Source organism: Silene latifolia, chromosome Y (genome assembly GCF_048544455.1).
Source record: "Silene latifolia isolate original U9 population chromosome Y, ASM4854445v1, whole genome shotgun sequence".
Classification (NCBI taxonomy): Eukaryota; Viridiplantae; Streptophyta; class Magnoliopsida; order Caryophyllales; family Caryophyllaceae; genus Silene; species Silene latifolia.
Genome location: NC_133538.1, coordinates 201,096,339 through 201,114,567, shown reverse-complemented (window position 1 = coordinate 201,114,567; position 18,229 = coordinate 201,096,339). Strand labels below are relative to the sequence as shown.

Here is an 18,229-nt window from a genome sequence, read left to right as displayed (position 1 = left end):
GTAAGTTCTAACATGTTTGTTGATTGCCACTTATTTTTGTACCCTTAGATCAATGACCATGAACTTACCCGCGTTGCGATCAAAACTTGGTGCCTATTGCCGAAAATCGAAGATTTGTTCAAGTTTTGAAGAATGCTTCTACTTCCTCGAAAATGTTTCTCAGTCTTGGTGTATCTTGCCTTATTCTTTATCTCTTGGTGCTTATCCTCCTTCTAAACTCTCTTCTGTTTTCTTTGAAAGTTACTCTTGTACCCCTAACTGCCCTTTTGTTCCTTGCTTATCCTTCTTTAACGCCTCACATATATATATATAGTACTCTTTCTTTGAGGAATGTTGAACTTGATTGAAAAAGTTTGACTTTGGTGGAGTTACTTTGTGGTTAACCCATAACCCTGGTTTTGAGAGGTTGTGATGTTGGAAAGACTTAGGTTGTGTGATGAGACATACTTAGTGATTCTTAGACGTAGATCCTTGATAAAGTGAGTATATTTGATTGGTGGATTTTGTGTGTCAAGTGTGAGTTGCATTGGTTACTAAGGTTATAGAACTTGGCTTTGTTGTTTATGTTTAGGATACTAGTGCTTAGTACTTGACTTAAAATGGATGAAACTGAATGGTGGATTTGAGGATGTAGAATGCACTAAGTAAGTTGAGTTTGTGATTGGCTTTTGTAGTTACTTTGGATATGAGGGTTTAATGTATATGTCACCATGTGATAAGTGTTAATTGTGGGATTGTAAGTTAGTCTAAGTGTGTGATCTTGATTACTACTTGAGGTATAGTATGTGAGTGAGACTAAACCACATTGTTTGGAAGTCTTAGCGCGTGTTTTAGTAGCTAGAAGGGATAATGGTATGGTTGGCGCCGATTGTTAAGTTAAAGGACATAGTTTTAATATATGGTGTTAAAGTGAGAAAATATGAGGCGATAAAGCGTTGTTACAACTAATACCTTGATTCTTGGGAACTCGATGGTAAGTAAAGTTCTAGGATATCGGATTTGAAAGACTATACCTTGGGATGATGGTGACCATAATGGATTGGTAATGTGATTTGATATTAGTTGGCTCTTGAGAGTTCTCCGGTTGAGAGAGATTTAGTATTAAGAAGTCTTTGTTAACCTTGTGGAATATTTGAGGAAAATTTTCTGAGAATTTAGAGCTTGGAATTAGGATCCTTGATTGAGGATTTTGCCATTTTGAGAAACCCATAGATGACACCAGTTGTATATGAGTATAGCTTTGTTGGAAACTGTGACTTTGATCTTATGGAAGTTGTTTGTGGATGTTTGAGGATTTGGAGTGATGGGATTACACTCGTAGTGGAGTGCCTTGTTTCATGGAATTGCTTAGGGTGAAGTAACATAAGTAATTTGAGGAAATCCTTGGAAGTGTTGTGATTATAAGATTTGTGGTTAGGAATCTTTCAGGACCATTTGGATGATGTTGTTGTTTGAGATATGAGTACCTGGAGTTTCCTTGTTGTCTAATTTATCTTCTTCTGTGACCATAAGCGTTACCGTTCATACCCCATCTCCTCGCTTCATCATGCTTCTCCTTACAATTTGATGTTGGTAATCTATGAAACTCTATCCTTGACATCCTTGTGGATTTGACTTCGAATCTTATCCCTATGAAATTCATCATAGCTCTTTTGATTAGTTAAGTTTGAACTCTCTTAGTGTACCTGGTATTTATGTTGTCTAAATTGCTTTTCATTTCATACAACTTCTAAATTTTCAGGCTACCAGTTTTGATTCGTTGTTAAAAGTTTATGATACTTTTGCAAAACCTTACCCATTTTAAAGGTTTGAAAATGAAAATTTGGTTTAGTTTCCTATTTGTACTTGGATCATGATTTTAATTGCTAAACCTGATATTTCTTTAAATTTTATCTAATTTCTATTAACTTTGATCTGTTTATAACTTCTTTGTCAAAGTTAAATACTATATTTTCAGAAATTGACTTCTTTTTGAAGACCAACAATGAATCTTTTAACTTCCAATTGACTTTTGCAAAAGAAAATTTGAGTGAATTACCTTTTTCTTTGATTTTGACGTTGATCGGAGGTTAGAACTCGTTATTGAAGACGTTTGATAACTTGTTCTACGCTTGTCGGCGGATGATTTCGTTTTAAATTTGTCTTTGACTTGGAAGGTTAGCGTTCTTGTGTGCACGACAAGAGCAATTTCGTTCCATGAATGAGACTTATACTTTTGAAAACTATCCATTAATGTTTTCGAAAGTATTTTGATTTTGATTTATACAAATAATTTGATTTTGACCTTATCTGGTTCTGTCGGAAAATTTTTATTTGAAACTGCTGAAAGGATTTTAGGTCTCTCAAAAAGTAACCCTTTTAAATATTTTAGTTACGAATTTCGAAGGTCCAGTTTTATTTTTATATATATAACCTTTATTTCTACCTTCAAGTTTCGAGGACGAAACTTTTTAAAAGATGGGATGATTGTAACACCCGCGAATTTCTCATTTTGACAATTAAAATTTATTTAACCGTTTAATTAATTTATTTTACATTTCTAAATTATTTAATTTAATTAATTCATTTTGAGCACGAATACTTATAAAAAAATATATTCTAAAACTTAATTTATATAAAATACGTATTGTAGTCAGACAATAATAATAGTGATAGTAATAATATTAGTTTCCGTCTCAAGCTAATATAGACTCGAGACATTATTCCGTCTAGCTGTGACCGTCACATTTCCACTTGTGAGTCTAATTTTTTCTCGACCTATCCTATATCGACAACTCATCACACCCACATATCCTTTTTCACTCTACTTTTATATTATTAGTACTATTTATATCATTAGATATTATTATTATTATATATTGTTTTTATTACTATTATTTATTGTTGTTGTCATTCACACAGCCGCACCCCTGCATTTCCTCTTTCTCCTTCGTCCTTTTCTTCTTTTCGAAACAAACAACAACAGCAACACCAATACTCTAACTCCATTGAAATCGTCACCTTCAACCTCCGTTTTCTCCCTTATTTCTCAACCAAACTCCATTATTTTTGTACCATTAGCTTCTCCACCTCATTCTCCTTCTTTCTATGTAAAAAAGAGCCAAACTTTCGTCTGTTGCATTTCGGTCGTCTTTCAAAGGATACGGTTTTTGAGCTTTTCTGTGCCACTTTTGGGTTTAAGATCATCCTAGGGCGATTTCTTGGACGTTTAGGAGAGCAAAAAGGTAACGGTGATAGGTTACTCGACATAATATCGAAATCGTGTCCGTATATGTTGTGTTTAGCTCTTATATGCTATAAAGTTTGAACCTTTAATCGATTTTTCATATGTATGTTTGAATGTGTCGGAATAATACTAGTTTTACATGCTCAATCGTGATAATTTCGTGTCTTGTGTTACATGATGGTTTACACGTATGGAATGTATGGTTTATATGGAGGATTCCGTCTTACTTATACTTGGAATTCCGTCTTAAATTGTTGTTGGAAGTGGCTGTTTTGAGACGGCAAACCCGAGTCTTGTCTGGGTGATTTTTGGTGGTTTTGTTTGTGAATTATCGTCTTTAGTTTCCGTCTTGTTCATCTCTTAAATGACTCGGTTTCGGACTCCTTTGGGCTCTGTTTATTACCTGCATAGACAGGTGGTTATGGTTGCTTGGAGTGTTGGTTTTGGGACGTTTCACACTCTGTTTTGGGTGGTCATTGTAGGGGTTGTTTTGGAGTTGGACTGGTGACTGTTTGTTGGCGGGAAGCGTGGCCACGGCCATGTTGTTCCGGGTTAGACACGGATACCCATACCCCTGTTTTCTCCTTATTCCTTCTCATTTGTCTATGTTGGGGTGTGCTTGGCAGCTAGGCCTCGGGCCATTTGGAATTTTAGCAGTCAATTGGGCTTGTTCATATTTTGATTGTTGGGCCAGTTTAGGAGTTGGGGTGGTCTTGTGTATGCTTTGTTGCGGTTATTTAAATTGGATCTCGTGTGTTATATAACGTATTTAGTTAAACATTGTCCATTTACATATCTTTCTCACATGAAGTATGATTATGAAATCCCCGTTTTTTATATTACGTAACTCATTAAATATCGTTCATTATATATATTTTTCTCACATTATCAAATTGTTGGGCTTCACATGATTATATGTTTGGATTTTACATTAGTAGTAAGTTGGGTCTAGCATGCCTTGTTGTTGGGCTTAAAGTGATTCAATTAATGGGCTTCTTATAGTGGTTTGTTGGACTCATAAATGAGTCACTTTGACTTGGTCACATTTTATTCCGTAGATTCCTCCTGACGTAAATTATTCATTTTCACGTACTATATTTTAGTTAACCGGAACATTTAATTATGAAATGAATTATTTACTACTATGTTACAGGTATGACGGACTATTATAATGCTTGTAGTGAGTCACTAATCCATGTTTACGAGTATAGCTGAACTTGGATTGTCTTACGTGGATTATCATTTGCTCATTATATACATATTAGTCTCATTCCAAGTTGATTCATATCTCTTGGTTGAGTCGCATTCATATGATATATTTTTACGCCTTACTTGTGCCGTTCTGCTAAGTATTGGTTTACGCCGCTCTCGTGCCGTTCCGCCGGGAGTTGGTTGATTTATGTTTTTCCCGCCTCTTTCGGACTGTTCTGCCGATTGCGGGTTAGCTCATATCGTATTATGGTGATAATGCCTTTATGCTATACTGTATTGGTTGACTTATCTTTACGCCTCTTTGGGACTGTTCTGCCGATTGTGGGTTTAGCTCATATTTTCCGCCTCTTTCGGACTGTTCTGCCGATTGTGGGTTCTCGACTTCCGTTCTGTCGATCGAGTCTTGGATGCACGTTACCGCATGTCGAATCGGGAACCGTTACGTCCCGAGAGTCGGCGATTTAGACTAGGGTGAGTCTTGGGAGTACCATTGTCGTCCTACCAGGGGAATTATATATTTATATATGAGTAGTAAAGGTCTTGCTTGGTTATAGATATTGGTATTTATCTTTTAAGGTAAGAGTTATGCCTTGTGTTATTTGTCTTGGTCCTATTGGATACTAGGGGTGAGCTATAAGTCTTCTAGTTGCGATATGATCGCCGGGATTGATGTTCCCATCCGTTCTTATGGTGAGATGCAAGCCATAACTATGAATGGGACATTAGTAGCCACGTCCCGTGCAATGTTTGCTAAGTGGCTTTCCAAGTAATGGCTACAGTTTCTATCCTTGTAATTTTGCATTGGTTGATCTCTTACTTAACTGTTTCACATGATTCGAATTCTAATCTCATATCTATGTCGTAACTCCTTGAAATGCGTGCTTTTGCATAAATGACCGTATTCTTATCTCTTATATTATTTAATTATTTCACATGAGTAGTGAGTCTCCATTATGCTAATATTGATCCATCGTATCCCATCTCATTTAATTACCATGTTAAAATATAAACTTGATATCCATATTTTTGTAAGAGTCTTACGTAACTTACCTATTTTAGTTCTTTGTTATGTTCGTTTCGACATTTCGTGGCTGGGAAAACCTTGAGTTACTCCCCACTGACTGTGGCGTTCATGTTTACATGAATGACAGGTATTAGTGGTGCATTCATGGGGTGAAGATATGTGTGAGCTAGCGAGCACTTCGCCCTAGTAGTTGGTTTATTAGGATTGTTTAGACCTACCTTTTATTGTATTGTCATTCGAGGGATAAATTTTCCCTCACCTCGACTATCACGTTTGTATAATTTAAAATCTTTATTTCCGCACTCTTTATTTATGTTTTAGATTTTGGTGAACCTGCGCTTTAAATTTTAAAAGTTTCAAAAATTCACTAAAATTCCGCATTTTATTAGTTACATCTTCCTCTTTATCGCGGGGTGTCACAAAATAACTGAAGTAAAATTTGGTAGTTTGAACAACTTAAGCTTTGAGCAAGTTATAGTATTACATATATGATGAATTAATGATAAATTGTAATCTAACCATTACATAATATTGATTTCTTCTTAGATTCATTTTTCAAGAATAAAATTATACTTAATGCACAATTCTTCTTAACTTAAGTACAGAGAACAAAAAAACTAATTACAATGCTGAAAATCAACTTTTTTAACCACGAATATAAATAAAGTTTTAGGCTCAAATTGAATTTTAAATCGTTCGAACCATGAGTGTTAGACATGGGAAAAAAGATTATGAGAATTATTTGAGAAAGTTATAGAATAAACGAGTATAAAACTATTTTAAGATCTCCACAAGTTGAGTCGTTACAGTTTTGAAAATTTTTAACCGCAACACGTAATACGACAACTAGGGAGCATGTAATTTTTCTATTAAATACGAGTATGAGAAGACCTACAACTGTCATGTCCCCTCCCCCCGTATGACATCCTTTCTTTTAGCAGTCGTTTTTTGTTTTCGTTATGCGAGACTTGGTAGAGTACTTTAGTAGGGTTAGACTTAAGTAGCAAAATTCATGATCTTTTAGGAATTTCACACTAAATGTACTTCATCCTCTTGGCAATGATCTTTTGTATTGCTTTTACATAGTCGTCAATGCGGTTGTTTGGCCATGATTTTCGACATATTAATGGTCAAAGTTATAAAAATTGGACTCCCTAAGAAGTAAAGTGGAAGATGTTTAAGAACGGAAAGGAGTATACATGATACATTTTTTTAATATAACTCATAATGGTAAGCTTTACAACAGTATCAAGTATGGCATGCCAGTTATGTTGTTGAGGAACATTAACTCCATCAGAGGATTATGTAACGGGCCTATCTTAGTATCAATCGCTTTGGAAAAATCATAGTAGAAGGGAAGATAATTACGAGTTCCAAAATCGGCAAAAGGTATTGAACCCGAGGATAGTAATGACTTTTTCATATCAAAGATTATTTTCGTCCTTTAAGCGAAGACATACAGTCACTAAATAATGTCTAAATTTATCTGACGAAACCAGCTTTTAGTAATGGTCAGTTTTACTTAAAAGCGTTAAGATCAATGTCATCCGAGGGATTAATTAAAGTTCTCATAGATAATAGAGAACAAATGTATCAACACCACACAAAGGACATTGTTTACAAAGAAATTTTCACAAATTTACCAAATTACGTGTCGTATTATATATTTTGCATGAAAATTTTAAGGTCAAGTATTTTTAACTGTAAATAGTCAAAGACTATTTCAGTTAAAAACCAAAGGTGCGTGAGACAATAAGAATAATAACTCTATAATCCAACTATATCTTTGAATGTTATACGACTGATATAGATAATACCAAATGCCACAATTCTTTTGTTGTGTTTTTGCTAGAAAACTGTTGATTAATCAAGCCTCATTTAAAACAACCCCCGACATTTTGTTTGCCCTCATTTTCAGCAGGGGTTGACTTTTTATTAAATTAAATAATTTTATATTACCAGACCATTGTAACGTAAACCAATATTTTCAGCAATGCCCTAAAATACTATTTTGGTAACTCAACGATTTTGTTGATGCCATAAACTACTAACTGATGTTGTCACGTATAATACTACTAGGTGCCCCTTGCATTTTATGTAATAGAATCACATATATTTTTGATTGATTGTTGTTTAGACTACTAATTATTTTGGAATTTAGTTTGGATTTGATTTTGTGAGAAGTTTATAATAATTAAATACTCTTAACTGTATCTAGACAGTCAAGGTAAAAGTATGTTGTAAGAGATCTAACATTTTCTATAAGACACCAAATATATTATGAATTATGATACCTGTTGTTTTACGTAACATCATTTAATATTATGTAGTTGTTGGCGAAAATAATTTGCAAAACTTATAAAGGCAAGTGTTCGTTATTAAGTGTTTATTATGGTGTGCTGGAGCATGTGTTATAGATATAACGTTTTGTATTTAACTAAAAACCGGATGTGCACTGGATGTCCCTGTGACAATGAATAAGTTAACTACATACTATATGTAGATTTTGATGTTATACTACTGAAGAGCAAGACTTTTATGCTAAACGCACTAATAATTTATCGGCGATCAACTAGACAACTACATACACGAACACCAAGTTTTTTTCATTAATATTCAACATTGTTGGATTTTTTTTATCAATTTAAGAATATATTTTTACAGATAATTCTAATGGAAGCCCCGTGCATCGCACGGGCTTTCCAATTAGTTATCTCATTAATTCAAGATATATTAACAAGGCCAAATCTGCAAGCTCATAAGAAAATCATTTGTATAATTAAAAGACAATCATTGGTATAATTAAATCCCCTATTTACTAAAAGAATAGGTGAATTCATAAATTTTTCTTCCAAAAAATATCTTTTTAAATAAGGAAGCTATTTATTTAATTGTTTTCACTAAATAAAGAAATTACTAATTATAATGTATTTCATTAAAATTAATCTTTTTATCAAATTATGTATTTTTCACTAAACACTATACTATAATGTTTTAATTAAAATAGATATAATATAAAACTATAAAAATTAAATTCTTTTATTGATTCTATTATTTAAGAATGATTAGACTCATCAATACTATATATTAAATCCAGAAACCAAGGGACGTCAATATAATTAAAGAAAGTTATACAAATTAATTATACAATATAGTTTTAAATCAATAGCACTGTGTGATGGACCTAATTAAGGGATCTCAATGCAAATATTATATAGTTTGGGTTAGAAATTAATTATATAGAAGTTTGGTAATTTTCTTAAACATGGTCAATTCCCTTCAAATAAAATAATTAATTAAGATGGTCAATTTTCTTAAAATAAAATAATTAATTAAAATGGTCAATTTCAAGGAGACTAAAAGAAAGAAGATGCCTGGTAATTTTCGTAAATATTTATAGAAGATTAGAAGATGATCAATTTCCTTAAAATAAAATAATTAATTAGTATAAACATGCACACTTATGGTATTAATTATTATCATCATAAAATTATATATTAAATTTAAAATCTATGCAATTTTATTAAACTTTATAGTTTATTAGATGTATAGAGATGTTAATTAATTATTTAACATACAAAAATATTATAAGTAGGTTGATCGGTCCGTTTCGTATTCACAATTGAATAGATGTTGTCATTGGGTCACGTCCGAATCAAAACACAATTTATAGCTTCACAAACAACTCTACAATTAGTAAAGAGGCAAGTAAAGGTCGGATCCCAAGGGACGGAAATTGAGATGAGATTTCTATTGAAACTAGTGGTGTCTTAGGGGTGTCACAATTTGGATTGATGTAGAATGTCACTAACTAAATAGCAATGAAAGTAAATAACCAAGATGAATTAAAAGGGTTGTAAACAATTGATAAAAAGCACTAGGGTATCATGGGGTCATAGGGGAATCATGGGAATTGATCATACAAACATGTTCTCAAATTATAAGCAAGCCATTATTGTTGTGATGGATTGAGTTGGGTTATATCTTACAATCCTAGGAAAGTTTGGGTCCCGGAGCCGAATCGATTAGATTGTACAACACCTACAAGTCGACTTAGTCTTTCCTACACAACAACATGCATGGTCTAATGAGACTCGAGTTGGTTTATGTCTTACAAGTCTCATTGAAAAGATAGGTGATGGGTAAAAAATGCAAGGATTCATAGGCTCACATTTCATCAAACATAACATGTGCATGAGTTGAGATCAAAACAAGCAAGCAAATAAACCATGAAAGCATATTAATTTAAGCGTGAATCATTCCCCATGATGGTTTCCTCTAATTACCCATTAACCCTAGCTAGGTCACTACTCACTCATTATCATGTTGATCATGCTAGCAAGGTTGTCAATCATACCAACAAAATGAAACATGATGAAAAAATGAAAGTAATTAACAATAATTAAACAGAGATTAAGAGAATTATACCTACTAATGATTCCAATAATAAAGCAAAGAATAAAAGAAGTACTTGATGCTTGATTGAGAGGTTGTCAATCTCCCAATAATAACCCAAATAATCTTCAATTACCCAAAATAAAGGATGAACAAAAGAGATATTAAGGAAATAAAACTTGTATTAAAACTTGATTAATTGTTGATTACAATACTAAAGAGAGATTTGATTGATAGTAACTACTCTAATAATTGATAAGAAGAACATGCTCTTCTAATTAGACTTATGGGGTATTTATAGTGGAAATTAGGTGGATGCATTAGGGTTAACTAAGGGCTAAACTAGTAATTACACTTTTTAGATTGAGCAGGGAGAAGCCGATATTTTCCGAAGGAAGGGCTTCTTTCACGGATGCTTGAAGAGACGAATTTGTGCTGGACTGGAATCCGGGCGTATTGGTGTCGGGACGGGCGGATTGTAGCAGGGTAAGACGGGCGTCTTTGGGAGAAGACGGCCGGATTCTGGTGGCTGCTGCCCGGGCGTCTTTGGCAGAAGACACACGGATTCTCGTGCTGGGGACGGGCGGATTCAAGGCAATCCGCACGGATTGCTGCTCAGCTTTGTTCCTTCTTCTTTTCTTCCCTTTTCTTCATAAAATCATTGGGGATTTCCTTGGGGATGCAAGGATCCTTTCTCGTCTTTGCCCAACTACTATAATATGTACAAAGGCCTTCTAATCTTATCTCTCCTTGATGCTTGGTCATTGAATTCAATCAATTTAGTCTCGTTTTGCCATGAAAATGCAAGATTTGCACTCCTTTCCTACCAAGGGATCAAAATCTCAAAGAATATGCAAAACAAAGAACTAAAGACAATAAATGACCCAAATATGCACTAAAAAGCATGGGAACAAGGCTAATTCGGGGGCTAAATATGCGCTAATTATGGTCACATCAAATATCCCCAAACCGAACCTTTGCTCATCCCGAGTAAAGAGGTGACAAAGACTAGGACCATTATTTAAACTAACCTAATAACATAGCCAATATGAGACAATTAGCGGGTCTCACTCCGCCACTTCAACTTACATCAAGACAACCATGAGGTAGGATGCCTTCTTGCAAGGCAAGGTGGGTCTTGCCAAAATGGCGACACATCTAAACATTAAGCACACAAAATCAAATAGGGGATGCATCAACAAAAGGAATAGCCACTTCTTCATCAAGTGGCGGAGGCAACTAAGAGAGAACAAATTTAAGAGAATATAATCCTTCACAAATACTAGTTCAACAAATTACTAAGGTTAAGAGGATGGCACTAAATCACCTCCAAATGGTGTTAAACTAGACTACTTTCGTCCTCAATTTCCAAATGCTTTCGTCAAGAGCGATCGAATGGTGGTAGAATGATGATCCCTATGATGCTAGTAGCATATGACATGACAAGTCTCGAATTCTCTACAAAAATAAAGGTCATGGATCGTCCCAAGCTCGACAAAGTGGCTTGACAAAAGGCTTTTTGGGAATGAAATGCTCAAATCGTTATAAACAAAGGTGGATATGACTAGTATTCAAAATTGTCCTCATTTAACTTTCACATTTCAAAAATTTAAGATGGGGTTTGTCCCTTCCGGGCTAGTGTCCTTTGCTTTCGCCAATCGCTTATTAGGCAACCGGTTAACCCCTAGACAATAGCTTTTCAGGGTGATAGTCACTCTGTCTCTGGGCGGTTGAATTCACAACCGTGTGGGGGCCCAATTTAATGGATCCCTCTCCGAAGCACATCGAAGTGGTACGCCTCCATCAAAACAACTAAATTTCTCAACATTTCAACATTTCATAACATTTGAGGTTTCCTTAGCAATAAATTACTTCCACATGACAAAATTTTCGAAATGAGCACTTCAAACTTATTGATAGAAAGTATTTTTGGGTTGCCTTACCACAAGGTCAATCAAGGTCACCTAGACAAGTTAACCAAGTCCACATCGCATCACGGGGTTGGATAGGTGACTCACATGCAAACCCTTGACTAGGATTTGGGTCATGGGTCAAAAGACATTAGTATGACACAATCTAGGGTGTTTTACAACCATTCTAGTAGGCAAAGTCTTAAGTTGAAAAAGTATTTGTAATGGCTTAGTTGCTCTTGTCAAAGCTCTCAATTAGGCATTTTTCAAAATATTTCATCTAAATGCAACTATATGCCATGATGCAACTATTATATACATCCTAATGCAAGTGATTCTATCAACTAGTATGACATATAAACTAAATGCAAGTCCTAAGTTCACATTGTTATACCGCATCAATCAAAATAAAGCCACATAGGCATTAACATAAAGAGGAAAAAGGAGATTGGAAAGATCATACCATGCGGTCTTCATAATCCTCATGTCTCGGATGTGGCGTAGTCAATCAATGTGAACAAGGATAGAACAAACAATATACAATATATACATAACTACACTACAAAAGAAAATAAACTTGTTTTGGGTTTTTCAATTTTCAAATTTTTATGGTTTTTCGAAATTTTTCAATTTTTTTGGATTTTTGAATAAAAAGTTAAGTTAGAATTCCCCATCCCCACACTAATATGGGCATTGTCCTCAATGGCCAAAATGATGGAAAATTATGCAAAAATGATGCATGATTTCTACACTAAATGCAAGCTACACTAATCTATACTACATGATGCATGGTTTTTGTTTATGATGGAGAGGATAATTTAGATTACCTCCCATTGTGTATGCATTAACTTCCCCAAACCGATCTAGACATTATTACTAATGTCCAAGGATGGGTGTAATTCATGCACACACTATGCAATGCATGAAACTAATTTTATCATTTTGGATTTTGAAAGGTGGGAATAATAAAATGAGAACACCTCAATGGGGCCGAGGTGTTAGTCCTCAATGGTGCTAGGACTACTCCAACAATGATCAAGATTAATAAATAGAACAAAGAGAGAAATAGACAAACCTCACGAGGGTAAGAGCCTCTAAAGCTTGCTAATCTTCCATCATATCATCATTATCATCACCTTCCTTACTAGAAGTGGTCTCATCACCACTTTCTTCTTCACTTTATTCTTCACCTAGCTCATCATCCTCGTCTCCTTCTTCACTAGCTTCTCCATCAATGTTATCATCAACCTCTTCATTACCGACAACCTCATTATCACCCGGAACAACCCTAGATGCACTCGGAAAGAAGACTTCCCTATCCGCCCAACTAGGCAAAGGACATGAAGGGTCAAGTATTCCTTGCCTAGCTAAGTGAAGGAGGGGTGGATATTGGGCTAAGTAAGCATTTTTCCGATCCTCGAAAGCTTGCTTGTGCATCTCTTGCATGAGAAGAGTCAAATAATCATTTCTTGCTTCAACACCTTCCGGCTTGAACTCTTGGTACTCGAAAGGATAGGTTGGTGTGACAATGGAAGAGGAGGGCCTTTCGATTTCACCCTTTTGTTGTCGGATAATGTACTCGGCCTCTTTTGAAAGGGGAAGTAGATAGTTGGTCCGGTGGACACTCAATCGACAAATCTTTGAAGGCAAAGTGAAAGATCTAGCCTCACTAGTGAGCCATCCATACTTGGTGTCAAGAGGGTTATGGGTAACCCACTTGTACTTGTATATCATAGTATTAATATCAATGAGATGACCACCCTCTTTCGCCTCATACTTGCTATCTTTGTTGAAGTTTGGATCAAAGTATTTAGCTAGGATAGTGACTAGGCGTCCATTCACAATAACGGTGGTGCCTTTCTTCCCACAATCAATATTTAACCATCTATCCACCAAGAGCCTTAGAGAGCTAAAAGGCTTGGTGAATTCCCTTCCAACGTTCAAAGCCGACTCAAGAAGAACAAAATCGAGTTTGGTGAAATGGTTGGTGTCTTTTCTTGCAATGATGGTGTTCCCTATGACCTTGTGCCACACTCTAATGCCCGGATGGTGGACTAATAGAGCGCGACTAGCATGAAAGTATTCAAATTTCCTTCCGGAAATCGCCTCCCAAAGAGGGTCGGGGTCATACTTGCCAACATTCTTAAAATAACTCGGTGAATCACTAAGACCCAAAGCTTTACCCATTTCCTCAAAGGAGATGCGCCTACTAACATTAGCTAGACGAAACTCGATGGTCTCCATGGTCTCAACCTTGTTAACTTCCAAAGAATTCAAAAATTCTAAGGTAAGGGAGGGGTATGTCAATTCTTTTGATTCAAACAATTTCTCCAACCCCATGGCTTTAAAGAAGGCTCTAGTTTGCTCAAGGACACCCAACTTATCTAAGGTATCTTCACAAATAAACTTGGTGGATAGAATTGATTTCCTAGCAAACTTGGCAAAAGTGTCCCTATGGGATTTGGAAATGAAAATTACCTCCGGATAGTTCGAAAGTTGAGCAATTTCCGGAGTAGAGGATGTTGTTGCTTCCATGGGAGGTTGTTGTTGTTGAATTTCCAAGTTTGGGCTAGCTACCACCATAGCCAATGCTTTCTTTGCTTGAAGACTCTTTTGTCTTGATGAGAGTGCCTTTGCCTTTGGTGCCTTTGCCTTTGTTGCTTTTGTTGCTCCCTTAGTCCTTGCCATTGATGAATAAACCAAGAAAAGAGTGAAAAATCTTCAATTTCTAGTGCACCCAAATCGATTTAAAGATGAAAGGCTTTGCCTTTATGAATTCAAAAATCGACTCAAAGGTTGAAGATTTTGTGCTTGGTTTTGATTTTTGTTGAAAGAGGAGTGATTGATTTGTTGTTAAAAGGATGTTTTGATTTGATTTTGGTGAATGTTGTTGAGGAATCTTGTTTTTGTGATGGAGAGATTGAGGGTTTTGGAGTTATGAGTAGTGTTATGAATGAAGAAATGAAGAAATGAATGTGTGAGGGGGTTTATAAAACCCAAAAAATTTGAAATGCAGGGGCAGAACGGGCGGTTTCTGCTCGGGACGCCCGGATTTGGCGTGTTCTGGGTTGGGAAAAACTCGCCTAAAGACGGGCGTCTTTCAGTGAAGACGCTCGGATTTGCAAACACGGGACGGGCGTCTTCTACAAAAGATGGGCGGTTTACTTTACAGGGATTTTTCTTGTTTTCCTCAGCTTAGAAGACGGGCGTCTTCCTTTCAGGACGGGCGGATTTTTGAAGACGGGCGGATTTGAATGCAGGACGCCCGAATTCGTTGACAGTCAGAAATTTCAAAAATTCAGCTCATGTTGGACGTGCGTCTTCTACCCAATATGCCCGGATTGCCTGAAGACGGGCGGATTCTCCTGAACCCGCTCGGATTCGACCCCTTTGTACCCGGATTCAGTTCCATCCGTGTACTTTGCATATCCCTTGTGATTTTTCCATTCTTCTTCATATCTTGTGTTCTTCGTTGTGGGGGCACTACTAAGGCATGGATAGCCTAGGCAATTGCCATCCCCACACTTGGCTAAAGCACTACACATTAATTGAATTTATTAGTCCCTCCCCCACTTCTCTCAAACATGATAATTATCTTGATCAAAGTATAAAGATCCAAAAATAACAAAAATGCAATATAAGAATTGAAATGCAAGTTAGGGAGTTAGAAATATTTACAAATGGTGGTTTAGGGAGGACTCCACCAAACTCTCATTCTTGATGAGATGTCAAGGGGGCATGTTCAAGGTGTTGTTGATGTTGCTCAACACCTTGAAAAAGTAATCAAACGCTTGTTCATTATCATGATAAAGGTCTTCAATAGACCTTGGCCGTTGTTGTCGGTCTTGATCGATGACATTACCAATGTAGGGATTAAAAATCCCTTCAAATTCGTCGTCCCAAAGACCACAAACTTCATTAAGTTGATCATTGAAAATCTCTTGATTTGATGGAGACAACTTTCCCATTTCCTTTTCTTGGCCAATAAGGCCATCTTCTTCATTGCTTGACTTTGATGAGCTTTGCAAGCTCTCTTTGTCACAATTCACTTGCTCTTTGGATGGAGCATCTTCAATTTTCTTCTTCCATTGGAGTTCCGACTTCTTCCTTTCATTCTTCTGACTATAATGATCGATCATAAAACACGGTTCATGTAAACGGGGAGCTCTCATAGTCTTGTCAAGATTAAAAGTTATACTCTCATCTCCCACTTCTAGAGTGAGCTCACCATGTTTCACATCAATCACCTCACCCGCGGTGTGTAAGAAGGGTCTTCCTAGAATGATTGGAATGTTGGAATCTTCCTCCATATCAACAATGACAAAGTCCACCGGATGAAAAACTTCCCAATTAAATGCGGGGACATCTTCCCATATCCCTAATGGTGTCTTCGTCGATCTATCGGCCATTTGGAGTTTGATATTGGTGCATTTAAGCTCTCCCATCCCCAACCTTTTACTCACCGAGTATGGCATAACACTCACACTGGCCCCTAGATCACATAAGGCTTTGTTGATCGTGGTGTCGCCAATGGTACACGGTATTGAGAAGCTTCCCGGATCCTTTAGTTTTGGAGGTGAACTCCCTTGAAGTATTGCACTACTCACCTTAGTGAAGGCGATAGTCTCAAGCTTCTGGATCGACTTCTTCTTTGTGAGGATGTCTTTCATGTATTTCGCATAGGCCGGCACATGATTGATTAATTCCGTGAAAGGAATTGAGACTTCCAAATTCTTCACAATTTCCATAAACTTTCCAAGTTGGTCATCAAATTTGGGCTTTGCTTGACGACTTCGAAAAGGAAGTCTAATCACAATGGGCTCCTTCTCCTTGACCTTGTCTTCATTTTTCTTTGAAATTTCTTCTTTTGATGATTCTCCATCTTTGGAGTTTTGCACAATTTCTTCCTTATCACTAGCTTCCACAACTTCATCCTCAACTTGCTTCTTCGGTGCTTCATACCTTGTACCACTTCTCAAGTGAATGGGATTAACCGTTTCATGTCTTGGGGGATTACTTTGAGGTGGTAATTGCCCATTTTATCTTTGTGAGCTTGAAGATGCTAGTTGAGTCAATTGGGTTTCCAACATTTTGGTGTGAGCTAGAATGTTGTTGATGGTGGTTTTCTTTGCTTGACTATCTTTTTGCATTTGAGTGAAAAATTCTTGTTGATTCTTTTGCATTTGGAGGACCGCTTTTTGAACATCAAAACCTTGGTCATTTTGGTGATTGTATGGATTTTGATTTTGGTAACCTTGGTTTTGGTTGTAAAAGGGTCTTTAATTTTGGTTTCTCATGGGAAGTGGGGTGTATGTTGTTTGAGGGTTTTGAACATTTTGGCTTTTGTATGATAGATTTGGATGGAATTCGGTGTTTTCATTGTAATAGTTGGAATAAGGGGTACCACTCTTGTATGCTTGGAAAGCATTCACTTGTTCATTTGTTCCCCTACATTCACTTTGGTCATGTCCCAAAGTTCCACAATTCTCACATATCCCACTTAGGATTGATGAGGATGAGGATGCCGTCATGGCATTAACATGATGCTTTGGTGATTTTGAGGCTTCTTCAAGTCTAGCCATAGCTTGTTCAAACTTCAAATTGATTGTGCCAATGTGATCACTAAGTTGAGCACCCAATTGAGTAACGGAGTCCACTTCATGCCTTCCTCCTCTAGTAGCCTTGCGAGGTCTACTATATTGTGAGTTATGGACCGCCATTTCCTCAATTTTGTTCCATGTTTGATTGTCATCAACTTCGGTGAACATTCCATTTGATCCCATGTTGAGAATGTTCCTTGAATCATCATATAGACCGTTCCAAAATTGTTGTACCAAGAACCACTCGCTAAGTCCATGGTGAGGACATGAGCGACAAATTCCCTTGAACCGCTCCCAAGCTTCATACAAAGATTCTTCATCCCTTTGCTTAAAACCCGTAATTTGAGCTCTTAGCATGTTAGTCTTTTCCGGTGGGTAGAACTTTTTGTAGAAAGCTAGAGCCAACTTCTTCCAAGAATCAATTCCGAGAGTGGCCTTATCAAGGCCCTTCAACCATTGTTTCACGGTGCCAATTAGAGAAAAAGGAAATAAGACCCATCGAATTTAGTCTTGAGTTACACCGGTTTGAGAAATCGCATCACAATAGTCACAAAAGGTTTCCATATGAGAATGAGGGTCTTCACTAGGCATCCCCCAAATTGGCTCCTTTCGACTAAATGGATAAAGGCGGTTTTGGCAATAAAATTTCCGGTCAAATGTTGTGGTGTGGGAGTACCATTGGGTAGGTTCTCCTCGGTGGGTACGGAATGTGATGAAAACTTAGGCATTGTGGGTTGATTTTATGTGGTATTTTGTGTTGGGTTCTCCTCACCTTCTCTTGCAAAAGGGTTGATGAACTCAATAGTTGGTTGAATATCCACAACCTCACTAATACCTCTCAAATTCGTCCTAGCAAATCTTC

General features: G+C 36.5%; 1 non-coding gene across 1 annotated transcript; it reads left to right on the top strand.

The window, feature by feature from the left end:
• Nucleotides 1-17,617: 17,617 nt before the first annotated feature.
• LOC141636905 (small nucleolar RNA R71) lies at nt 17,618-17,724 on the top strand. The gene has a single exon (XR_012541472.1). It is a non-coding gene; the product is annotated as a small nucleolar RNA R71 (small nucleolar RNA).
• The last annotated feature ends 505 nt before the right edge of the window (nt 17,725-18,229 follow it).